The 27,095-nt window shown below is 40.3% G+C and overlaps 1 long non-coding RNA gene across 1 annotated transcript; it reads right to left on the bottom strand.

Moving 5' to 3' along the window:
• Window positions 1-2,226: 2,226 nt before the first annotated feature.
• On the bottom strand, window positions 2,227-26,829 carry LOC121100120. Its single transcript, XR_005831841.1, has 3 exons — window positions 26,377-26,829; window positions 18,368-18,442; window positions 2,227-2,538 (listed from the first exon to the last, which is right to left on the bottom strand). It is a non-coding gene; the product is annotated as an uncharacterized LOC121100120 (long non-coding RNA).
• Between the last annotated feature and the right edge of the window lie 266 nt (window positions 26,830-27,095).

The following is a 27,095-nucleotide window of genomic DNA, read 5'->3' on the forward strand; positions in this document are numbered from 1 at the left end:
CTACTCAGCGGGGAGCCTACTTCTCCCTCTCCCTCTGCTGCTCCCCCTGCTTGTGCATTCTCTCTCTCTCTCCCAAACAAATAAATAAAATCTTAAAGAAAAAGAAAAAGAAAAAAAGGGATCTCTACCTTAGACATTTCCACACCAGGCAATTAAAATAGGCTTTTGAAAAGAGAAAACAACAGGAATTTAAATAATTATATTCTGGTGAAATCTCTAAACTTCAGAAAGTAGACAAACTGGCTGATGCTGGTGAACAGCAAATGTCTGAAGTGACCCAGACCTAAGGGATTCTGAATACAACGGAGGACTCCTGATATTTGTGTCTATTTTTCCCATAATTTTTCTCATTCGTTGATTAAACAATAAATCTGATAGATGTTCTAGGCTTCTTCTCTAAGGGCAGGTTTCTCAATCGTGGCCCTATTGATATATTGGACCAAATAATTCTTTTTGTGGGTGGCTGGGCCTCCAAACTGGAGGATATGTAGCCACATCCTTGGCCTCTGCACACCAGATGCCAACTGCACCAGCCCCCTAGTTGTGACAACCCAAATTGTCTCCAGACTTTGTCGAATGTCCCCTAGGAGACAAAATCATCCCCGGCTGAGAAACACGGCTCTAGGGGAATGCGTTCCTATATACCATAGAATCAAAGAGTCACACGTTGCTGGCTTCTTTATGAGTGACAGAATTAAAAGCACAGGGAAGTGCTGAGGCAGAAAGATACAAGGGCGCCAACCCGCAAACCTCATGTCTTCTCATCTTGGCTCGTTCTCTCCTAGTGGCTTTGTGCTCCTGTTTCACAACGCTCATGTTTTCTTGCTTCCCGTTCTTCTTTGGAGAGGCTTCGTGAGGTCTTTTGTAATTATTCATTCCTGACAAGGAGATGCGTGTTCAGATTTGATGTTTCGAAACAGGCAGGATGTGTGGAAGGCTGAGGCTTTCCAAGTCACTGGACTGCCGTCTCCGCTTCCCTGAACACCTTACTTTCTGAAGACATGGCATCTTTGAGGAAACCACAGTTGGAGAAGGTTGCATTTGATGTGAGTGAGGCATTGTATACTTGGAGGTGTCATTCACAAAATAAAGGGTCATATTGTTTAGTAGATCCTGCAGTACATAGTAATTTGTAGATGGCAGATTGTAATTTTTCATGAACTCTCTTTCTAGAAAGTCTAAGAGGCAAGTGGCTTGGGAGAGAAGATCTCACTCAAGTCCAGCAGAGCTATGCCAAGAGAAAGTTTGCCAATACTGGGAATTTTAAAAAATCATCATCCACTTGCTGCCCAGCCACAGCTATAGATATGAGAAATTTACCAGACATCAGAAAACATAAAAGAAAATTGGACTCTATAATACATTTTTTTTTGTTCATCAACAAAAAAATATATAGTAATACTTCTTTCATAAAAGTTATAAAAAGTCACTAAAGTAAATGTGGAAAATGCATGAAAGTACAAAGAAAAAAATTATCCCTAGTACTCCTATCCAAACCCAAATACCACCACTAACGTTCTGTAGATTTCTTTCCAGTTTCTTTTTTTAATGTACACGTTAAGAGAGTATAGAGGAGTGGGGGAGGAAAAAAAAAAAATATATATATATATATATTTCAGTATACCACTTTTTAAGCTAGAATTGTATGAAATGCATTTTAAATGTTATTTGTAAACATAATTTTTAATGGTACATTAAGTTGCATCAAAATGATGTACCATCGCTACTTAGGCTGATTCTAACGATGCACCATTAAAGAGACTTGCAATAAATATTTATAATAACTTTGTTATTATAGAGTTCCAAAACTAATGCTATTGAATTAAAGGGCATAAACATTTAGAACATTTTAATATGTATTGTGTATACAAAAATTTGAATCAATTTATAGACCAATCAGCAAAACAGAAATATGCCTATCTCATCATGTCCTTACCAATACCGGATATTTTCATTAGCTTTATTCTTTGGTTGGGTTAATTTTGTTCTTTACTTTCATGACCAATAACCCTATTTTCCCCATATATTTGTGTACTAACTGCATTTCCTCTTTGGGAAAATACTATGACTATTGCAGTGTGTCGTCAAAAGACAGAAATCAAAAGCGGAAGGAAAATACCTATCTTATCAAGACAATTCTGAAAGTTTATGGTCATTATAAGAAGCAGAACTCCTGGTTTCACCATTCTCAAGAACTTTTATTCTTTTTCTCATCACCCTGCCATCCATAACTACGATTTTCCAGTCAATGCAAACAATTTGCAGCTTCTCATATAAGCCATATGCTCTCAACCCCTTGACTTTGTACACGCTGTTCCCTTTAACGTACCCCAAACACACACACACCACATGCGCACAGAGCCTGGGGCCTTTCCCAGGCCCCAGCAGTCGCTTGTCCATTACCTTTCTGATAGTCCATGACATTCCGCATCCTAATCACTAATATTCTTTTCAGACTTTCCGTCCTGTCCAAGGGTTCCACAAGGGCAGGGACTCCATGTCTTTGATTTCTAGATTCCACATCATTTATCGTCGTGCCTGAAAGAAATTAGGAGCTCAGTAAATGGCTCTTTCGATACGGACATTATTGAACAATAAACGCCGTGGACTTCTTAGTTATACAATTCTGTCATCCCCCGTAATTGTCAGGATTTTAAGGGATAGATTGAGTGGAAAGAATACAAGCTTCAGGGTCAGTCGAACCCAGGTTCAAACTTCCAGTTCAACCACTAACCAGTTTAGCGTCCTTGGAATAATTACCTAATATCTTTGACACTCCATTGGAACAAATAGTGATCATAATACATACCTTATAGGATTATTTGAATATAAATGAGGTATTGAATATGCCTAAAGAATCTGGCATAGAGTAGTGGCTCAATAGTAGACATCTTTCTAGTTATTGTTGTGTATTTCCATTATATGCATATTTCCATTCCATATATATTTCCTGTACAATAAATATTACTGAATTCGAAGGATCTGATACCTATGTATGTATTTTTCTTTAAATCACAAAGGGCAAGACACAAGGTCAGTTGTACTGACCATATTCTTCCTGCCTGGGCAAGAATATTCCTTTTAAGCAAATCTTAGAAAAGAATTAGTTCTAATCACAGTTGAAAAAAGTAGGCCTATATTTTCCAAAGGCAAGAGAAATCAAGTTCTTTGTAAAATAACCCATGATCTAATCATCAACTGCTTAATTTTTCTCTGTTTGCCCCATTAATATTGCTGAAGGTATTTGGGGACCTCACATTACTATAAATAAAGGCTTGCTGTCCCTGATGGCAGAAGAAAAGAACTTTTGGAACATGCTCTACTTTTCATTTCTAAAAATATATCCACTTGGGCCACACTACAGAAGCACGTGACATCTTCCCAGTTAAAAATCGGATTTACATTGGTGGCGTGTTCAGCACAAGCGCGTGCATGTGCGTGCACACACACACACACACCCCCCAGGAAATCTCTGAAGCTCGGTTTCTTTTATCTATCAAACAGCCACGATTCATGCGTGCCTTCTGTGTGCCTTCCTTAGGGCTAAAAGACATTTGCGTCCACCTGCCAACCAGATGAACCCAGAGAAAAAGTCACAAAGACAGCCTAAGTGAGGATAACACAAGTATTTGTGCAGAATAAATCTGCCAAGATCTTTTTCCCCTACCCTTACCCCAAACCCCATCACAAGCCGGTTTTATGTCCTCCATGCCATAGTTTCCCTTCTGATGACAGCTCAGATCCTCTCTCCCAGCACTTTGTGTTCTCGGCCTCATACCATAAAGGATTAAATGTAGAATATGAAGCCTCTAGTACAGTGCTTAGCATAAAAACATGCTCGATACACAGTGTTTTCTTTCTACCTTTTCAAATCCTTCTGAGCATTCACGAGATCATCCTCCACACCCCAGAATTCCTTCCACAGAGAGTCAAAGTTATTGCCCCAGGCAGGCCTTCTCAGATGCTGAGGAACATCCAGGAATTTTCCATTTTAGAGGTTTCTGGCATTCGAACATATGAAGAAATGCCAAAAATGGCTTTCAAAAAGAATAGTAGATTTTAAACTTTTCATCAAAAAGAAGAATGTTTTTAAGTACTACAGTGTATTCTGTGGTGATATTTACAAGGCTACCATAGGATTTGTAAGAAGACGCAACAGCACGTGTAGCTGAGGAATGCAACTGGAGTTTCAAACGCAGGCTGCGTGTCATCCTCCAAATCTGTTCATTGTGTTCGTTCATGTATAAAGCCTCACTTGGAAGTGACGTTTGAAATAAAAATTTCAAGTCCTTTCAACTCTAAACTCTTCATTTAAAGTCCTTTCTCCTGGGCGCCTGGGTGGCTCAGTCGGTAAGCATCTGCCTTCGGCTTAGGTCATGATCCCAAGGTCCTGGGATCAAGCCCTGCATCAGGGTCCCTGCTCAGCAGGGAGTCTGCTTCTCCCTCTCCCTCTGCCCCTCCCCCTGCTCCTTCTCTCTCTCAAATAAATAAAATCTAAAAAAAAAAAAAATTAGAAAAAAAGAAAGTCCCTACTCCCATCCTCATCAGAGTGCTTGCCCCCACGCATCTATGAAAAGAAAACCATGAGCAAATAATAAAAAAGATGGGGTAAGATTTCCCCCGGAAAAGAGGTGAAGAAGAGGCTTAAGGGAGCCAAATGAGGCCAATATAGCAACATCAACTTACAGGTTGAACTTCTGGAGAAGAATTTCTCTCCACAGCCCCCTGGCAACTCATCCACTATCACCAAGGGGGCCTTGACCCCCCCCCCCCCCCACTTGGATAAGCAGAGTTCCACACCAGCGTCCCAGGAGGGTGAACTGGAAAGGGAGCCGTGACAATCAGGCCATGAATTAGCAGGCTATGACTAGAATAATTTTCCCCAGACTTCTCTGGCAAAAGTAAACTATTCCTCCTGCAGAGATGCCTAAGAGTTTATAACTTTAAAACTGAAATTGTTTTTCTGAAGTAATTACAAGGCACCAGTGAACACTGAGTGGAGGTTACTATTTTAAATGATAAACTATCTTAATTGTAAGAGAAATAAACAATAGGATATATGAGTTGCTTATAATGACAGACCCACAGAGATGCACAGGATAATATATTTATAGCTGGAAACTACAGGTTAAAGTATAACACTAAATACACATAAAGATATAATCTACCCATGCTCTTGTGAAATTGTAGGGTTCAAGACATGATGTGATTGTTCTGTGGGTTACTGAATAGTAGAAAAGAATTACATACAAATAGTATGGAAAAAGACAACATGAGGTAGTAAAACAGCTCAGGTTTTGGTCCCCTCCTTCACCGCTTCTCTTCCCTTTTTTTTTTTTTAAAGATTTTATTTATTTATTTGACAGAGAGACAGTCAGCGAGAGAGAGAACAGCGGAGGAGCCTGATGTGGTGCTCTATCCGGCGGGATACAAAATCAATGCTCAGAAATCAATTGCATTTCTATACACGAATAATGAGACTGAAGAAAGAGAAATTAGGGAATCCATCCCATTTACAATAGCACCAAAAACCATACGTTACCTTGGAATTAACTTAACCAGACACGTAAAGGATCTATATTCTAGAACCTATAAATCCGTCTTGAAAGACATTGAAGAAGACACAAAAAGATGGAAAAATATTCCATGCTCATGGATCAGAAGAATTAACATAGTTAAAATGTCCATGCTACCCAGAGCAATCTACACTTTCAATGCTATCCCGATCAAAATACCTATGACATTTTTCAAAGAGCTGGAACAAATAGTCCTTAAATTTGTATGGAACCAGAAAAGGCCCTGAATCACCAAGGAACTGTTGAAAAGGAAAAACAAAGCTGGAGGCATCACAATGCCTGATTTCGAGCTGTACTACAAAGCTGTGATCACAAAGACAGCATGGTACTGGCACAAAAACAGACACATAGACCAATGGAACAGAATAGAGAGCCCAGAAATGGACCCTCGGCTCTTTGGGCAACTAATCTTTGATAAAGCAGGAGAAAACATCCAGTGGAAAAAAGACAGTCTCTTCAATAAATGGTGCTGGGAAAATTGGACAGCTACATGCAAAAGAATGAAACTTGACCACTCTCTCACACCATACACAAAAATAAACTCCAAATGGATGAAAGACCTCGATGTGAGACAGGAATCCATCAAAATTCTAGAGGAGAACATAGGCAGCAATCTCTACGACATCGGCCAAAGCAACCTTTTTCATGATACATCCCCAAAGGCAAGAGAAACAAAAGATAAAATGAATTTATGGGACTTCATCAAGATTAAAAGTTTCTGCACAGCCAAGGAAACAGTCAAAAAAACTAAGAGGCAGCCCACGGAATGGGAGAATATATTTGCAAATGATACTATAGATAAAGGACTGGTATCCAAGATCTACAAAGAACTTCTCAAACTCAATACACGAGAAACAAATAAACAAATCAAAAAATGGGCAGAAGATATGAGCAGACACTTTTCCAATGAAGACATACAAATGGCTAACAGACACATGAAAAAATGTTCAAAATCCTTAGCCATCAGGGAAATTCAAATCAAAACCACACTGAGATACCACCTTACGCCAGTTAGAATGGCAAAAATAGACAAGGCAAGAAACAACAATTGTTGGAGAGGATGTGGAGAAAGGGGATCCCTCCTACATTGTTGGTGGGAATGCAAGTTGGTACAGCCACTCTGGAAAACAGTGTGGAGGTCCCTTAAAAAGTTAAAAATTGAGCTACTCTATGACCCAGCCATTACACTACTGGGTATTTACCCCAAAGATACAGACGTAGTGAAGAGAAGGGCCATATGCACCCCAATGTTCATAGCAGCATTGTCCACAATAGCTAAATCGTGAAAGGAACCGAGATGCCCTTCAACAGATGACTGGATTAAGAAGCTGTGGTCCATATATACAATGGAATATTACTCAGCTATCAGAAAGAACGAGTTCTCAACATTTGCTGCAACATGGACGGCACTGGAGGAGATAATGCTAAGTGAAATAAGTCAAGCAGAGAAAGACAACTATCATATGATTTCTCTCATCTATGGAACATAAGAACTAGGAAGATCAGTAGAGGAAGAAAGGGATAAAGAAAGGGAGGGTAATCAGAAGGGGGAATGAAGCATCGATCCAGAACACCGGGATCACACCCTGAACTGAAGGCAGATGCTTAACGACTGAGGCACCCAGGCGCCCCCTCTTCTCTTCCCTTCTTAACTCTACAATCTGGATTCTGCCACCATCACTGCCTGGCCCCACCACTCCCCCGCCCCCAACTTCCCTGAAACTACTTTTGCCAACAATGTAAACTCATTGCTAAACTCAAAAGACACTTTTCATCCTTGTCTTGTTTGATCTCCCGCCATAGCATTTGACTCTGAGGCAAATGCCATTCTTTGTGGAATCACTCAGTCTTGACTTCCTTGACATCATTCATCTCTCTTGGACGTCATCTTATCACCTAATCCACTCCTTCTCAGTGTCCTTGCAACTGCTTCTTTTTTTTTGATCCCCTCACTGTTGTTACCAAAGGTGCTGTCATAGGTCCCTTTTTTCCTTTCTCAATGTACATTATTTCCTTGTGACTTCATCGGCTCCAATTATTTCAAGCATTTTCTCCTTGCTAAAGGACATCCTAATCTATACCCCCAGGCCAAGTCTCTCTCCTGAGCTCCAGGTCTATAGAGCTAACTGTTTACAGGGCAACTGTGTCAGTTATCTATAGCTCCACAACAAATCCCCTCAAAATAGTGCTGCAAATCCATGACAGTTGTTTTACTCCCGAATCTGGAGGTCGACTGAGCTCAGCTAGGCAGTTCTCACAGCATCCAGGTCTCAGCAGTTGTGGCCACACAATGGCTGGGGTTGAGATCATCTCAAAGTCTTCATCATTCTCATGTCTGTCACCCAGGTTGGAAGACTTGAATAGCTGGAGACTTAAACTCTGGACCATTTCCCTCTATATACATGTATGTGGTCAGTCTATGTGGTCACTCCTCCAGGTGGCCAAGCTTCTAACATGACAGTTGAAAGCTCTGAAAAAGAACTCATGTTCAGACGAGATATCCTCGTGTTCAGAACTGATCTGACACCCACAGCCAGGCCATGTTATTCTCTTGTTTGACACAAATGATCTCAGAATACTGACCTCAGACAAGGTACTCTGAGACCATGATAAGATAATATAAAACAAGGCCACTTCATCATTTTCTGTAACCACAGGTAAAATGCCACTATGACACCTATAAAACATCCAACCACAGGATTAACCCCACATTTTGACAGCTCCAATCTGGACCAAATCTATGCTTTCTTAAACCTTTCCCCATTCACCCAACCAAATCCCAAATCCTATAATAGGTTCTTTCTAACACCTTCTTACTGAAACACGCCACAGTTCCCACGATGTTCATTCTTCCTTGCTACAGGTAATAAATGCAACCTGTTTAACTATAAAGGTGTTCCTGATGACCTTGGATTGAAGGGCATTGACAGGTCCCCAGACAAGCATCTCCGGAGAAACCCAGTATGGCCTTTTAAAAACTTGCCTGTATATCACATAGCATCATTTCTGCACGTTCTAAGAAAAAAAGATGTGATGACCAGGGAAAAGGAAGTCTGGAAAAGAGGTATGTGGATGAACCTATGGGAATGAATACAAAGCAGATCGCACGTTAATGTCCACAAAAGAGCTTTAACTACTAAAAGAGAAAAAAAGAGGACTCTAGGGGTCCAGAATGACAAATTAAAAGAGTGGCTACCTGTAGGCTGAGAAAGAGGAACAATGAAGAACGGAGGGTAGGAGAAGCCCTCCTGGCCCCGCCCCTCTTCGGAGGGGGCGTGGCTACCACCAGCAGCCTGCAGAGGCGGAGAGCACTGGCTGGCGCTAGTTTGCAAAAGCAGATGATCATTGCTTCTGAGTGTGGTTCAGTAGGAGCTGGTCGGCCTTAGCTGCTCTGTGCGGGTGGGCCAGAAGTGCTCTGTAGAAGTGGCCCACAATTGCTAGTGGGTACAAAGGGATGAAAATGCTCCGAAGAGGCTGCTGATAGGGAGAGATGGCCCGAGGGTGCAGCTCAAGTTCCTCCTTAATGCTGCTGGGCTATCACAGCTTCTACCCGGAAGACTGAAACGTGAAGTATCTTCCTGCAGGTACTTCATTACAGCGCCCTCTATTGCTGAAACTGACTATCCAGCCTGCTGGCAAAAGAAATGCCCATAGGGCTTAGCTACAGTAACACAAAGCAAGGCGAAGAAGGATGAATTTGGAGCTCAGAGACGCTGCTAAGTGGCACCTTGCAAGTTTTAACTAACACTATTATTATAACTAAAACTATTATTATAACTAAAACTATTGTTATAACTAAACTATTGTTCTACCTAAAACTATTTACGTAATTTTTTTGTGGCTATCTTATGATTATGTTCCTTAGGATAAATTCTGAGAAGCAGAATTCCCGAGTCCAAAGATTCAAACTTTTAAAAACTGTGGATCTAGAATAATAAAACTTATTTATCACGCTGTGCAAATTTATGTTCAAGCGAGTAGAATATGAATATATAAAGAATAAGCACAGTTTGGCCGGTTCTAGGAGTTTGATATTCTAGAACAAACGCTTGACAGTTGAGTGAGCGAGCTTAGCTTGGCCAGCTCCTGTTCTCTCCTCAGTGTTTTCTGGAGTCTTTCACTAAGGTGATTTTGGTTTGTTTGTTTGTTTATTTAAAAGGCTATCAAAGCAGAGATAAAACTAAAATTCTAATGGGGGGAAATGTTTTTTAAATGAAACATGAGAATATCCACAAGTAATATCTGATTCTTGAAAGAAATGTGACCCAAGAAAGCCAAAAAGCCATGTCTGCATTTTGGAATTGAAAATGGGAAATGTTCAAGATGTCCCCTCACTAATGTCAAGGTTCTCCTCTGATACGCTAACCTGCAGGGTTGCTGTGAGGATCAGTAATAACACATGTAAAGCACACAGGAGACAATAAGCAAGAGCTTTATTTCCTGAGAGCATTGCTGTTCTATTGCTAAAATCCAATCGTATATATTTTTCATTTTGCCAAAGTTGTTTTCATTAAGGATGGAAAACGCTTCTCGTGCCCAAGCTAAAAGTGTGTTACAATAAAATGTTAAGCCCTGATGACTATTAGTTACAGCTTTGATGGTATTTCTTCCCAGCTTCTTAACAAATACCATTTGTCTTCTTTAACTGCTTTCACTGAAATAAAATCTTAATGCAGTGAGCAGAAGTGGGAGGCAGTCAGATACTACATGATCTTTGCATTTGTCTTTGTTTCCAATATACTTAATTTGCATTAGCTTTTGGGCACTTGCCCTGCCCATGTTGTAATAAGCCATTTGCATTGTGTCTTCATCCTAAGACTCCTTGAAACTAGAGCCCATTTTAATAAACTATATCTAGCATTGTGCTTTGCTTTTTCCTTAAAAATCAAGTTTTGCAGGGGCACCTGAGTGGCTCAGTCAGTTAAGCGTCTGCCTTCAGCACAAGCCCTGATCTCAGGGTCCTGGGATCGAGCCCATGTCCCACATTGGGCTCCCTGCTCAAGGGGGAGTGTGCTTCTTCCTCTGCGCCCCCCCCACCCCGTGCACTCTCTCTCTGAAATAAATAAATAAAATCTTAATAAATAAATAAATACTCAGGTGTTGCAGACACAAATGTTTTCATGTGCCAGGTATGTATCATAAATTAAAGAAGCAGGAATAATATAAAATAATAGGGATCCATGGTGGACATACGAAATTGGAGAGAGCATACCCACCTAAAGGCATTTATATAAAATGAAATGAAATAAAATAACATAAAATAGAATAAAATAAAATAAAACATACTCTTAGGGAAAAAAAACTATAAGTTACGTTAGACTATAAGACAGCCCACTTATGACATCTGTATAAATCTTGGGTGAACTGAATTAGAAGCTGAGTAGTGCTAAGAAAGAACTAAAAATGGATGAACCAAAGAAAGTCAGGACTCAGGTCCGAGCCAGAAGTCCCACTGTTTCCAGCCCGGTCTCTATAACCCCTCACTCGCCCTCCATCTCCCTCCCGCAGCCATGACGCCACCACCTCTCCAGCCCTCCTCGTATCATTCTCTCCAGTGCACTGCATTTGAGGCCTTGATTTTTTTTCTTATGGTAAAACTCACATAACATAAAATACCCCATTTTCACATTTTCAAGTGTAAAATCCAGTGGCAATTTGTACATACACAGTGTTTTGCAACCATAACCACTATCTGCTTCCAGAACATTTTCATCACCCCAAAAGGAGACCCTACCCATTAAGCAATCCTGCCCTACACTCCCTTTCCCAGCCCCTGGCAATGACTATTGGCTTTTTGTGAGACCTTTATTTTTGCTTTCCCTTGCATCCTCTGTTCAGCCAACACTGAAAGAAAATCAGAGCAGATCTCAGGTCTGATAAGGTTAGAAAACAGACACAGAGTTAGGGCAGGATAAAGCTCTCTGGATGCAAAGTTAGGGAAGCTTCATTAGATAATTTCCCTACTGAGGCTTCTTTCCTGTTCTCCACTGGGTGTTTCTCTTCTTTGTGCCCTAAATTGTGGTCAATTATATTCTGTTGCCCCGCAAATACTTTTGGTTTATGTTTTGAGTCAGCTGAAAATGAGTTTAAAATGCCTGGTGTAAACACTCAGGCCTTCCACCATGTGCCAAAGCACTTTCCTTGGCTGCCACAGGATTGTTGACTGATGGTGTCAGCCTCCTTGGAAATCACTTGGAGACTTTTGAGAAGGATCCCCCTGCAAGGCTGAATTTCTCTAAAATGGTGAATTGCCAGCTAGTTAGTTACACCAATGCACTGAAAATACCTCCTGAGGTGCAACGCAATCACTATAAATCCACACGGACCAGACCTTGAGTTTCTTGGAGGTCAATCTTGAGTCACTTATTCGTCAGGCCATGGAAAATTCACTTGTACCAAATCTGGCCATTTTTCTCTAGCTTGAGGAGATAAAAAGCTTTGTGCACACAAATATGAATACGGGTTAACTTCAAAGTAATGCAAATGTAATTTTAAAACCACAACCACATTTTCTACTTTTGATTTTTTTTCTTTGCTTTGCTTGGTAAAGATGGTCTTCTCGGGCAAGTCACCTCAGTTTTGGGGGGGGGGGTCTTCTCAGCTTATCTTTAATATTTAAAAAAATTTACCTAGGTCAGTAGTTTCTTTTTTTTTTTTTTTTAAGATTTCATTTATTTATTTGACAGAGAGAGACAGCCAGCGAGAGAGGGAACACAAGCAGGGGGAGTGGGAGAGGAAGAAGCAGGCTCATAGTGGAGGAGCCTGATGTGGGGCTCGATCCCAGGGCTCTGGGATCACTCCCTGAACTGAAGGCAGATGCTTAACGACTGCACCACCCAGGCACCCCTAGATCAGTAGTTTCTTATTCAAGGTATCCAAATCTGAACACAGGTGTTATCTCTACCCTGAAAAATAATGTATCTTTCCACTTATATGCTATCATTTTAAAAAATATATGGATTTTTAGGGGCGCCTGGGTAGCGCAGTCGTTAAAGCGTCTGCCTTCGGCTCAGGGCGTGATCCTGGTGTGCTGGGATCGAGTCCCACATCGGGCTCCTCCGCTGGGAGCCTGCTTCTTCCTCTCCCACTCCCCCTGCTGTGTTCCCTCTCTCGCTGGCTGTCTCTGTCAAATAAATAAATAAAATCTTTAAAAATATATATATATGGATTTTTAATTTAATAAATATTTGTTACATTATTTTTTTATGTTTAGGAAATACAAAATTATTCATGCTAACTATAGAAAATTAGAAAATAAAGAGAAAATAAAATCAAATAACCTGTAATCCTGCCACACAGATATAGTGACTCTTCACATTTCACTGTGTATTCATCCACTTTTCTTTCTCTGCATATTTATACACATATTATTTTGGCCAGGCTGAAATATACTATAGGCATGATATTTTATAAGTTGTGTTTTTACTTAATCATGTATCTTAAATATTTTCCTAAATCGTGAATTATTTTTCTACAACAAGGTTTAAATGACACTCTTATATGTGAGTACATGCTTTTTTCTGAATATTAGTGGTTTCCAATATTTTATTATTTTTAACAATGCTGGTATGAACATCTATGATGTGATTACATTCATGTCATTGTGAATTAAGAATTGTTATTTTGGGGGTATCTGGGGGGCTCAGTTGGTTGAGCCTCTGACTCTTGGTTTCAGTTCAGGTCATGATCTCATGGGTTGTGAGACTGAGACCTGCAAAGGGCTCCACACTCAGTGGGGAGTCTGCTTGGAAGATTCTCTCCCTCTTCCCCTCCCCTGACTCTCTCTCTCTTTCACATGCTCTCTCTTTCTCTAAAATGAATTTATTTTTTAAAAGATTTTATTTATTTATTTGTCAAAGAGAGAGCAAGGGGGCACAAGCAGGAGGAGCAGCAGGCAATGGGAGAAGCAGGCTCCTTGCTGAGCAAGGAACCTGACACGGGGCTCAATTCCAGGACCCCTGGGATCATGACCTGAGCCAAAGGCAGACACTTAACCAACTGAGCCACCCAGGCATCACAGCATTATGAATTTATAGTGCCGTTTCACATCCCAACTTATGATAATGAAGTTTTTACTAATTTCTTTGATTTTACATTTTTATCTCTTTTTCTTTACTCATACTGGAAAATCAAGCATTTTTCATGCCCAGAAAAAAAAAAAGTATGAATAGTTCTTGAAAAGGAAAACACCTTCTATCTAATTTTTTACTTCATCTTGCATATAATGTTATGTAAATACGTAATATAAAATGAGATACAAGCCACTTATAATAAAACTAAACAACTTGACAAACTCAAAGCAAATAGGCCTACAATGCTAATAATGCTAAATTCAACAACACAAATTTAACTTGACAGATAATAATGGCTTCATAAAGTGGAGCCATTCCCTTCATTGTGACCATTGTACTGATTTGGGAGGAAGAGGGGGGAGGTTCTTTGGAATTTGGTACACCCGTCCTCCTGTGCCCTTCTTTTTTGTTTTTTTTTTTTTTTTTAAGATTTTATTTATTTATTTGACAGAGAGAGAGACAGCCAGAGAGAGAGAACACAAGCAGAGGGAGTAGGAGAGGAAGAAGCAGGCCTCCAGTGGAGGAGCCTGATGCCGGGCTCCATTCCATAACGCTGGGATCACGCCCTGAGCCGAAGGCAGACGCCCAATGACTGAGCCACCCAGGCACCCCTCCTGTGCCCTTCTTATGTTGGATTTCTCACCACTTAACTGTATTCAACTGACTGAAAACCGCAGCAGACCAGCCTCAGTCTATCATCTGGCCTCAATTACAAACAAGGTTGACCTCTGTTCCCATACGTTCTTATTCGACAATTGCAGATATATTGCTTAATACTAACACAGCTCGCATTGTATGTCAGTACTTGGCTCTGAGGTTCAGTCTGATGATCCTAAACATTAATATAAACCCTGGACATTATATATAAATACATATATGAATACACACACACACGTATTTTCATTTTAACTTTCCCCAGTGTTTCACATCTAGTAAGCAGCAGAGCTGAGATTCAAACTCAGATCTCTCTGTTCCACTAAACCGCCCAGACAAAAATAGGCCAGTGGTTTTTCATGACTTGGGGAAATGAAGGCAGAAGTGATTGATCGTGATGTGCTGGAAGAGGCCTGGCGTCTGAATCTAGATAATTGTAGCGAGCTCTACTACAAGCCAGCCTTGTGAATTTGGACTTGTCCCTGAACCTCTCTGGTTTTCAGCTTCCTCATCTGTAATGTGAATGGGTTAGACCATGGCCCTTTACAGTTCCAAAATTCTGTGAGTTTTCTATACTGGCCAAACACCCCTTTAACAAAGAGGAATGATTTACACAATATTCTCCCTTTTTGCTGTGGAGTTTCTAATTCCATCTAAACATCAACCAAAGAGGCCAATGAAGAACTGAGAAACTCTTCCAAATTTGGGAAGTGTCTATTCCAAATAATTTAATACTAAAAGGATGACCATTTGACTGAAGGATATGGTTAAAAAACATCTATCACACTCTCTTGGAATCATACTAAAAGTAGAAAACACAGTTTAGAAACCATTCAGAAAAATCCCTCATTTTACTGATGCAAGTTTCTGCGATTTCCCTGAGACCAAAAAGCTTGTTTGTACTACAGACAGATAATTAAATTACCTGGGTTATTAATATCTAACTTACCAAAATGCGCTCAAAATTATCTTCTCATATTCACTGCCAAAAACATAGAGGAGGAAAACATTATAAAAAAGTGGTTAAGTACAGGCTGTGAAATTAAATTGCCGGCGTGCAAATTCCAACAGAAACACTTCCTGTGTGATGTTGAGACACTGATGTAATGCTTTCATACCTCAGTGTTCTCCATCTGTAAAATGAGGGTGACGATGAATGTACATACCCCCCAGTCAATCAGGAGAATTAAAATAGTAACCCATGTAAACTGTTTAGTATATTGCCTGGCACACAGGAGATAACCAGTATTAGCCAGGATTTTATAATTAAATTGTGTATGTAATACATTGGCTCAATTTGGTTGAGTGTCTCTCTTGCATTTCTTTCATTCGTTTTCAGGGTTAGAATTAGTCTAAACTGATCTTACAAGGATTGTCAATCTACAAATTAGACGATGATAAAAGTGCCTACTAGGAAAACAGGAGCTCTAAAATCAATTTTAAGAATAAAAAGATATAGGGCTGTTTTCCACTGTAGTACACTAAGGTCAGAGTGTTCCCTTGAAAAGCTTGCAAAAACAACTCTGATATCACATATAAGTAACATCTCATCCACCGTTCTCCAAACTTCTGTCCCCTATTAAACAGACGATGATTTGATTTTTGCCAGTGTATGGACATGGCTTTACCATCACCATATTTAAGTGACAGTGATTAAATCCTTTGACACACTGTATGAGTTTCGAAGGCCTCTATGACTGTTTATCTCATCTTTATGGACCTTTAAACTTAATAGCTTTGGTTGCAATAAAAAAGTGATTTCCAAAAGTTAAGCATCTCTTCAAGGCCACTGCCAGGCTGTTCAGCTGAACAAAACTATGATGTCACCCAGACACAAAACTCCATGTGTCCTTGTCTTCAACTTGTCCACTAATTGACAACGTGTGTGTTGGGGGGGTGTGGCGGCGGAATATGTGTTCTCCTGTCATTAAACAAGGACATTAATCAAAAGAAATATCAGTTCAATTCAGGGAATACAAATGTTGCAATTTTGCTCTGGTTTAGTAGTTTGGGGATAATATATAGGTTCATTTAAAACTCACAGTACAATAAGTCATGTCAGAATTATCCTTTCCTCTCCTTCCCCTTCTGAAATGTTAAGGTGGCCAGTCCGAAACACAGAGCCCTGGAAGATTCTAATCAAAAGAACCAGCTCGCTGGGGCTCCTGGGTGGCTCAGTCGTTAAGCAACTACCTTTGGCTCAGGGCGTGATCCCGGCGTTCTGGGATCGAGCCCCATATCAGGCTTGTCTGCTGGGAGCCTGCTTCTTCCTCTCCCACTCCCCCTGCCTGTGTTCCCTCTCTCGCTGGCTGTCTCTCTCTGTCAAATAAATAAATAAAAAATCTTAAAAAAAAAAAAAAAAAAAAAAAGAACCAGCTCAGGGCCACATTCCCCTGACATACCTTTCCTAACCATTCATTTTTCCAACTATCATTCTCCTTCCCTTTCCCTGTGAATAAAATGTCCCGCCTCTCCCAACTCCTGAGACCTTCATTAATGGCCTCTTTCTCCACTAGCCCGCTCGCTGACTTGGGCACAAAGACAACACACCCTCTTTCTCAGGCTCTGCTTACTCAACCCCACCCCCACACCCACACCCCCAAACTTACACCATGTTCATAATTATTTCTTTGGACCAAATGTAACCCTTTCACCAGGTAGTCCTTACTCTGAACTAACAAGCCAAGGACATCCAAGACATAGCTTCAGGATGCCAGACAGATACAATTTTGCTAAAAGAAGCATGAACACTTTCACTATCCAAAAGACACTTAGGGACAAAACAGTAAGTTAAGGTAGATTAATATGCCTGATGACTTGAGGGATGAAAAAATTAATAAGAACACCATCACATTTCCTATAAATGCATTGTATCCCAGTTTTCTAAGAAGTACTGTAAAATAATGTTAAAATTGGAGCCAGAAAAAAATAAAACAGCTATAGAATTAATTCTGTGACTCTTTTCACTAAGTCGCATTGACATGGTGAGCAGATTGACAATCTACTTAACCTCTTCAAGACCAAATTTCTCAACCTCAGCAGTGTTGTTATTTGAGACAGGATAATTATTTGTCGTGGGCAGAATAATTGTTGTTGGGTAATTGCTCTGTGTAGAAAAGTTAGTGGTATCCCTGGCCTCTTCCCCGTAGATGCCAGTATCCCCCTCCTTCCAGTTGTGATAAATGTCCCCAGACATTACCAAACATCCCCTAGGGGGCAAAATCTTCCCAGATTGAGAACCACCTTCATAGATTAGACAGAAGACTGCTTGTCCTAGATGAGGGATCAGCAAAACCACAGCCTATATAGGCCAAAAGGAAAACCCACTGCCTGGTCTTTGTAAATAAAGTTTTATTGAAACATAGTCACACTCACTGATTTACTTAACATCTATAGGGGTTTTCTCCCTAAAACAGCAGAGTCTAGGAGTGGTGACATTGTGTGATATTGTATGACCTGCATAACCAAAAATATTTACTATCGGGTTCTTTAGAAAAAAAGTTTGCCAACCTCTGTCCCAGTCTACTGGTTCCAAACATCTTTTCAGTGATGACAACTTTTTATAATGAAATCTTATATAAAACTTGTGTCAGACAGGCTCCAGATGGAACACTCAACTCGGGTAATTTGAGGAAGTAAAGCATATGCAGAATAACTTATACAGGCAATTTCAAAGGTGTGGCAGAGTATAGAGAAATCACAAAGGGCTGAGAAAGCCGGGTGTCATTACCACCGGTAGGCCTGAAGGGGAGAGAATAAGACGACTCTGTAGGAAGGGAACCAGAGAAATAAATGTCTCCCTCACATTTTCCCTCCCTCCAATCTCACACGTGTGTTCCCTCATGGCCAAATCTAAACTGAAGCCAGAGGACATGATAACTCATTGATGGAGTCCTTACCGCTCAGTCTCCCAGGTCATAGGTGGAGAGTGGACCTGGGTGGCAAACAGAAGATGCCCAGCATAGAGCCCTAATATCTGAAACTGATCAAAGTCAAGCATCTGTGATGTTTAGTGGGGGAAGGTATTAGGATCAGCACAGATTGGCCTGACTCTGACACACTTACCAAGTTGAAACAGGGATCACAGTTTGAAAATCTTCTGAATCCTCTATTAGCCTTCTCACTTCATTTGCCTCCTTTCTGAAACAAAATCCCACAGTCAGATATGCCAATGCTGTTTTTTTCTAACAAACTGCAATCCTTGAATCCACTGGCACCATTTAAACCTTCGAACGCAAGTACTGGACACGCCCCCCCCTACTCCATCCCTCCAGGCCCTCTACCTTCCTGCTCACATCCTCAAACTGCTAATCATTGATAGAAACCTTTTAAATACTCTGATTGCTGAATCCTTGTCAATGTCATCATATCAGGGCAACAACAGAAGTCTGTTTGCTCAGGTTCCCATGACTTTCAGTCCTCAACAAAAACTGAGCTCAATATCTTAATCACCAAATCTGATAGACTTAGCCCAACACCTCATCAGCCTTAACCTCTCTGGAGCAAACAATCTTGCCCTGATCCCTTCCTTCTTGATTTACTTCTTCCTTTGGCTTCCATAGCACCATATAGTCCAGGATTTTTAACTCGTACTTTGACCACTTCCTCTTTGTGTCCTTTGCAGGTACTTCATTTTTTTTTTAATTTAAATTCAATTAATTAACATATGGTGTGTTATTAGTTTCAGGGTAGAGTTCAGTGATTCATCAGTTGAACATATAACACCCAGTGCTCATTACATCACATGCCCTCATTAATGCCCATCACCCATTTACCCCATCCCCCCACCCACCTCCCCTCTGGCAACCCTCAGTTGGTTTTCTATAGTTAAGAGTCTCTTATAGTTTGTCTGATTTCATCTTATTTTATTTTTCCTTCCCTTCCCCTATGATCCTCTGTTTTGTTTCTTAAATTGCACATATGAGTGAAATCATATGAGAACTGTCTTTCTCTGACTGACTTATTTCACTTAGCGTAATACGCTCTAGTTCCATCCATCCATGTCATTGCAAATGGTAAGATCTCATTTTCTTGATGGCTGAGTAATATTCCATTGTATATATCTATACCACATTTTCTTTATCCATTCATCTATTGATGGACATCTGAGGTCCTTTAATGGTTCGGCTATTGTGGACATTGCTGCTAGGAACATTGCTGTGCAAGTGCCCCTTCGGATCACTACATTTGTATCCTTTGGGTAAATACCTAGAAGTGCAGTTGCTGGGTCATAGGGTAGCTCTACTGTTAACTTTTTCAGGAACCTCCACACTGTCTTCCGGAGTGGCTGCACCAGCTCCTTTGCAGGTACTTCTGCTTGAAGGAAAGAATTTTCTACAAAGGACCTAATAATAAATCATGACCTCAACAATACAATGAAAGCAAATAAAATTAGTAGTTTCAGAAGACTATGTCTTGTAGAACCCTAGTAACATTTCCGGGAGAATTAAAAATCTTGTGAATAAGTAGTTTTCCACCCAACTAGTAAATAACAAGATATCATTTCCCTCTAAAACTGACATTACTCATTTCTCTTAATGTTCCCATTTACTCAGATTTGAAACCTCAGATTGAGGAGAGAATGGAATTTTTAGACCTGGAAGAGCCTTCAAAGTCATCTACTTCGATTTCATCATTCTATGGGTAAGAATTAACTTCCCATTGCCTTTGCCTTGGTAAGGATTCTAAGGAAATATTCCAGCCCCTCCTTTTTTTTTTTTTTTTTAAAGATTTTATTTATTTATTCGACAGAGATAGAGATAGCCAGCGAGAGAGGGAACACAAGTAGGGGGAGTGGGAGAGGAAGAAGCAGGCTCATAGCGGAGCCTGATGTGGGACTCGATCCCGTAACGCCGGGATCACGCCCTGAGCCGAAGGCAGACGCTTAACCGCTGTGCCACCCAGGCGCCCCACCAGCCCCTCCTTTTATTAGACATTCCTACTTGGCCTGCAAAATCTTCTTATAGTTTTAACCCTCTCCTCTGTAAAGTGCTACCAGCTCTCTATGGGCTTTAGTTTTTGTGATAGTTAATTTTGCATCAACTTGACTGGGCCACAGGCAACCAGACATCTGGTCAGACATGAACAGGGGTGTGTTTGATGGTGTTTCTGGTTGCTAATGTCTTGAATGGATAGATTGAGTAAAGCAGCTGCCTTCCTTAATATGGGTGGGCTTCATCCAATCAGTTAAAAGTCTAAATAGAGCAAAAATGCTGAATAAGAGAGAATTCCTTCCTCCTGGCTACCTTGAAGCTAGGACACGGGTTTTTTGCCACCTTCAGACTCAGATGGAAACATCGGCCCTTTCTGAGCCTTGAGGCTGCCAGCCTTCAAACTGAAACTACACCATCAGCTCCCTGGGGTCCCCAGCTTGCCAACTGCAGAACTTGGGACTTACCAGCCTCCATAATCATGTGAGCCAATTCCTTATAATAAATCATATCATCATTTATACATATGTATGTATATGTGTGTGTATGTATATATGTACATACAATTTATATATAGGCAGTATAAACTACTTGAATTTGAATATTGACTCTGGCATTGACAGGTTATGAGAACTTGGGCAATGTATTCAATGTCTGTTCTTCAGCTTTCTCATATGTAAAATGGGACAAATATCTGCTTCACATGGTTGTAAAGATTACATGAGTTAATACATATAAAATGCTTAGACTAGGGCCTGGCACAAAGGGCATGCTGAAAAAATACTAGTTATTTCTCCTCCTCCTCCTCCTCCTCCTCCTCCTCATTATTATTATTATTATTATTATTATTATTATTATTATCCCTCCCTCCCTTCCTTCCTATTATTATTATTATCCCTCCCTCCCTTCCTTCCTATTATTATTATTATTATTATTGTTATTATCCCTCCCTCCCTCCCTCCCTCCCTCCCTTCCTCTTATCTCACAAACTGTAGTGACAGAGCAGGACCTCCTTGGAGGGCAGGAGACGGAAAGGGACTAAGGAGTTATACCAAAACTCCTTTTAATAGGCACACAGGTAGAAAAAACTGGGAACGCTTATACCTCAATAATTTTAGGTTCATCATATTTGGAATTCACGGTGAACCCCTGCAATTCTTTTTTTTTTTTTTTTAAGATTTTATTTATTTTTTTGAGAGACAGAGACAGCCAGCGAGAGAGGGAACACAAGCAGGGGGAGTGGGAGAGGAAGAAGCAGGCTCATAGCAGAGGAGCCTGATGTGGGGCTCGATCCCACAACGCCCGGATCACGCCCTGAGCCAAAGGCAGACACTTAACCGCTGTGCCACCCAGGCGCCCCAAACCCTTGCAATTCTTGAACACGTAGCTACTTTAATTACCACAGCTATTTCGTGCACTGTCTTTGTACATGCTTTTTGCTTTGCTGAAAATATTTCCCCCATCAGCTCATCTTACCTGCCCAGCTGGTGAACCCCTCCCTGTCAAGCCTATCGATCAGGAAATCTTCTGTACTGGCAGCCCCTACTCTCACCCCTGTAGAGTGCACCTCCATGCCCTCCAAACTACCACTCTGCCCTACACATTTCTGTTAGGGTTCTTGTCACAGGGAATAGTGATGCTTAATTTTTGTACCATATCTGTTGACTCTACTCAGTGAACTGAGGCTAGAATCCTACTCTGCATACCTACCTAGCACATAATAGACATCCCATAAGTTCTTGTTGACTGAATAAGTCAATGGATGAATAAAATGGGAAAAAATTCACTTGGCACTTATTGAGTTGAAACTCCCAATAGTACACCCTGTTGGATATTTTAAAGTTGGCTTTGAAAATATTGAACTAAGACTCAAGACTATTAGTCAGGATTCTCCACAGAAACACAACCAACAAGATATTCTAGAAAATATAAACTAAACTATACTGACAGGAAGCAGATCAGGGTTTGCCTGATAGAGAGAACTTTTGGGGTAATAGAAATGTTCTGTATATTGATCATGGTAGTGGTTTCACAAAATATACATTTGTTAAAACTCATCGAAGTGTACCTTTTTTTATTTATTATATTTTAAAATTCCCTATGCTGTACTTTTTTTTCTCTGTGACTTACTTATTTTGTAATTGGAAGCTTGTACCTTTTAAATAGATGGAGCTTATTATATGCAAATTATATCCCAATAAAGTTGATTTAAATTTATTGAAACCTAAAAAACAAAACAAAATAAAAAACCTAGTCATTTTATTTTAGCACCAGAGGCTGGAGTCGACTACTATGCTAACTCCTGGTGGTTTTTATTTAGAATTCACCCTAGGGCACTAATCTTCACAACATTAACAAATTTATTTGACAAAGAACTTCAAATGTCTCCTTAGTGAAAATAATTCAATCCCAGAAAGCATAATCTCTATCACAGGCACTAAAAACATTTCAATGTCATATTTCATGAACTGATCAGAGTGTTTTACGTAACATAAATATATAAATTTTTGCAGAATACATGAATTTTTATTTTTAATCCAACTGTGGTAGCCAGCCTCAAGATGACCACCAATGATTCTGTCTCCTGGTATCCATACCCTTGTATGGTCCTCTCCCACATTTTACCAGGGTTGGTCAGTGTGACTAATGAAATATGCAGAAGTAATGGTCCTAAAATTAGATTATAAAAAGACCGAATATCCCATCTTGGTTGCTCTTTCTCCCTCTTCCTCCCTCCCTCTCAGATCACTAGCTCTGGGAGAAGCCAGTAGCCATGTCATGACACCAGTTGGCCTGCCTTTGGAGAAGCCCTGGTGGCAGGACTGAAATCTCTAGCTATCAGCCAGCAAGGAACAGTGAGGCCTTCCAATAACCACATGAGGGTGCTTGGAAGGTCACTAGGCCCCAGTCAATCTGTCAGGTGTAACAGCAGCCCCAATCAAGAGCTGACTACAATCTCATGAAAGATTGTTGTGGACTTACTTGTGTCTCCTCAAAATTCATATGTTGATGTCCTAATTCCCATTACCTCAAATGTGACTGTATTTGGAGAGGGCCGTCCAAGAGGCCCTTAAACTAAAATGAGGCCATTAGGGTGGGACCTAATCTAATCCCAGTGGTATCCTCATAAGAAGAGGTGATTTGCACTCAAAAAGAAACAGCAAGGTCGGTGTCCACAGAGGGGCAGCCACTGAAGTAGTAGGGGGATGGTGGTCATCCACAAGCCAAGCAGAAAGACCTCAGAGAAAACCAACCCTGCCAGCACCTTGATCTTAGGCTTTTAGCGCCCAGAACTGTGAGAAAATAAGCTTCTATTATTTGAGCTACTCAGTCTGTGGTACTTTGTTATGGCAGCTTTCGCAAATGAGTTCGGAGACCCCGAGCCAGAATCACCAAGTTAAGCTGCTCCTGGATTCCTGACCTACAAAAACTGTGAGATAATAAATGATTGCTTTAAGCTGCTAAATTTGGGGGTAATTTGTTATTCAGCAATAGATAAGCAATACATCACCTAATTACTTGAACTCCTCGTGATACGGTGACAAGTGATTTGCCTTTCTAAATCTGTGCTGTGATTAAATGCCATATTGTTTTTGGCATATATTACAAATCATTCTTTTGTTGTCTGAACTGTCCAGAAACTATTCATTTGTGCAGTCTGTTCTTTCCATCCACATTATTTAATTTTAAAGGGAAGAAAATAGTACATAAACAATGATTAAACTATACGTACTTTTAAAATAATCTATTTAACAAAATTTTCCCTCAATATTTGTTGCCTATTTTCTTTTTTTTAATTGAGCTATAACTGACATTTAACACTGTACATGTTTAAGGTGTACACGTATTGATTTGATACACTCATGTATTGCCATATGATTGTCACTGTCACTAAATATAGCTAACACCCCCATCATGTCACATAATTATCACTTCTTTTTTGTGATGAGAACATTTAAGATCTAGTCTCTTAACAACTTACAAATACATAATACAGTTTGTTCACTATAATCACAAAGCTGTGTATTACATCCCCCACAATTTATCTTCAAAGTGCAAGTTCGTACCCTTTGACCAACATCTCCCCAATTTCCCCTGTCTTCAGCTCCTGGCAACCCCCATTCTACTCTCTGTTTCTGAGTCTTGCTTTTTTAGATTCCACACATAGTGATAACATATTTGTCTTCCCCTGTCTGACTTACCTTTTCAGATATTTAACACAGCCTGGGTAAACTCATCCCATTTCCCTCTTGAAAGGAATTTAGTTCTCAGAGATAAAGGAACTATCTCTACCCCATTGTATTACTACTCATCCTACATAACTTACTACAGGTTCTTTTAAACTGTTTTTCAGTTCTGATGAAGAATATTAAGCCAATACATTTCATCTATCCCCTGATTCATTTATTATCTATTCACTAGAGTGTTTTTTTATTTTCATTTTTTTTTTAAGTAGGCTCCCCACAGGGCTTGAACTTAACTACCCTGAGATCAAGACCTGAGCTGAGATTAAGAGTTGGACGCCTAACCGACTAAGCCACCCAGGCGTTCCACTCGAGTGTCTATTTAATGCCTCGTGTGTGTCAGGCACTATTTAGGTATTGAGGATAGAGGAGCAAGCAAAACAGATGAAAACCCCTGCTCACAGAGCTTGTGGAAGGAGACAGAATAAACAAGAAAAATAAGTAAAATAGATTAATACTGGATGTATGATAAACAGAAAAATTATACCATCAGTGCTTAGAAACATTTTAGGCCATCACCAACTCCCCTTAAATGTGGGTAAAAATGTGAGGATATTGGGCTGGTGAGTAAAGGAGTCTCTTATGTACAATCCCTTACTGATAATTTTTAGTAAATCTTGTAACCTTTCAGAGGTGTAGTAGTATATTCTTGTTTTAGTGTGGCTCATTTTTAAGCTAATTTTCATGGTTTGTCTCAAAATGCAGTTCCTTTTTGTAGTTATGTTCAGGATTACAATGAAAGCTTAATCAGCAGAAGAATTGTAGATACTTGCAATGTCCTCATGTGTGAAAACTGGCATTAAATTAAAAGCATATTGGGCATTAATGTTTTCTCCTTGATAATGAGAGTATAATTACAGGAAACTTTATTGCCAAGTGATGATGGCCCTTCTGCCCATTATATCCTGGGAAGATAATTTTAAAATGAAACACGACATGGCCATGGTCAGAGAAGATGTTTTGTACTTAGCTGCAGAACACAGAAATATTTCTGACCTGGGGCGCCTGGGTGGTTCAGTTGGTTAAGCTGCTGACTCTTGATTTCGCTCAGGTCATGATCTCAGGGTGCAGGGATCAAGGCCTATGTCAGGCTCCATGCTCAGCGGAGAGTCTACTTGAGGATTCTGTCTCTCCCTCTGCCCCTCCCCCTGCTCCTGTGCTCTCTCTCTAAAACAAATAAACCTTAAAAAAAAAAAAAGAAATATTTCTGACCTAACTTATCCATGAAAAATGCTACACATGTGTATGTGTGTGTGTGTGTGAGAGACAGACAGAGACAGAGACAGGGAGAATATTCTGGACATCATACATACGTGGTTATGGACGGAGAGAAGAGAACAGGCCAAAAGCCAAGAAAACAAGCAATAAAAAATCCTTAATGTGTGGTCAGGCATGAAGTCGTAGCTTGGGCCTTCAGTGACCACAGAAATGAGTTAACAAGCCAATAAAGTGGGTGTCCGTTTTAGAGGTTCAGAGGCCAAAACCCTTAAAACAAAGTGATTTACATGGCCAAGTTCCCCTGAGTCAGGATTGTACTCTTGTCCCCCAAGATGCCTTAAACATCGAGCAGAGCCATCTGTACAATTAAAGGAATGATCTCCACAAAGTTATTAAGACCGCCTCCATACACAGTACTATAAATGCCATTGAATAAAATAAAGTGGAAATGATCAACAGTGGGTGGCAATCTATCTTTCCTCCCACCACCTCCCAAAATGACAAGCCTTAGACTAAATAGTAGATGCTCTTTATTTTTGTTATGAGTCAGCAGGTTTGGCAATTTCTCTATCGTCAGAAATATTCATTGGGGGAGAAAGTAAATTTCTATCTAAAGATATGAATGTTTTCCCAAAGAACAACGTTCACATCAGAACAAGACAACATTAGTCACGAAACATACCAACAAAGTGCTGTCAGTGTTCCACGGTTTCTGGACTGGTGGTGTGCTTGCAGGTAGGAATTCAGTACCAGCAAGATCACAGCAAATCATTATCTGATATGATTCCGGGTTCGTCCTAAGTCCACCACTTATTGGCTGAGTGACCTTGAGTTGAGTGATTTGACTTTCTCAACCCTCAGTTTCTTCATTTGTAATAATGTCACCGAGGAGGAAAAATAACATTCCCTGTCTTCTGGTTCTCGCTCAGATCCCTGTAAAAAAAGACAAATGAGTAGGAGAAAAACAAACGGAAGTTTATTCACATGTGTGCCTCACGATGCAGGAGAGATCCCCAGGGGAAAATGAGTCACTCTCTGCAGGTGCTCCGAACTCTGACTTCAATACCATCTTCAGCTCCAGATGAAAGAAAGGTGTGCAGAGACAGGTTACAGGGAAGTTATTAGGAAATGCATGATAAACACAGATAAAGCTATTAGGCGGGTTTAAACCTGGGGCCTTCCCCATTGATAAGATTCCCTCCTGACTGAGTTATCCTCCTCTTCCTGATACCCAGAGGAAAACACTCTTATAAATGGAGACTTTCTTTATAAATGTAAATTTCTTTTACAAAAGGGTAACTTCTACTCTGCCTTCAGAGCTCCTCCTGCCTCAGTCTGCTGCTTCTCAAATAATCAGCTCAAAATAATACCTGTGCCCAGGAGGCATAGTTTGGGGTGGCC

The sequence above is a fragment of the Ursus maritimus genome, unplaced genomic scaffold, assembly GCF_017311325.1.
Source record: "Ursus maritimus isolate PB19 unplaced genomic scaffold, ASM1731132v1 scaffold_34, whole genome shotgun sequence".
NCBI lineage: Eukaryota > Metazoa > Chordata > Mammalia > Carnivora > Ursidae > Ursus > Ursus maritimus.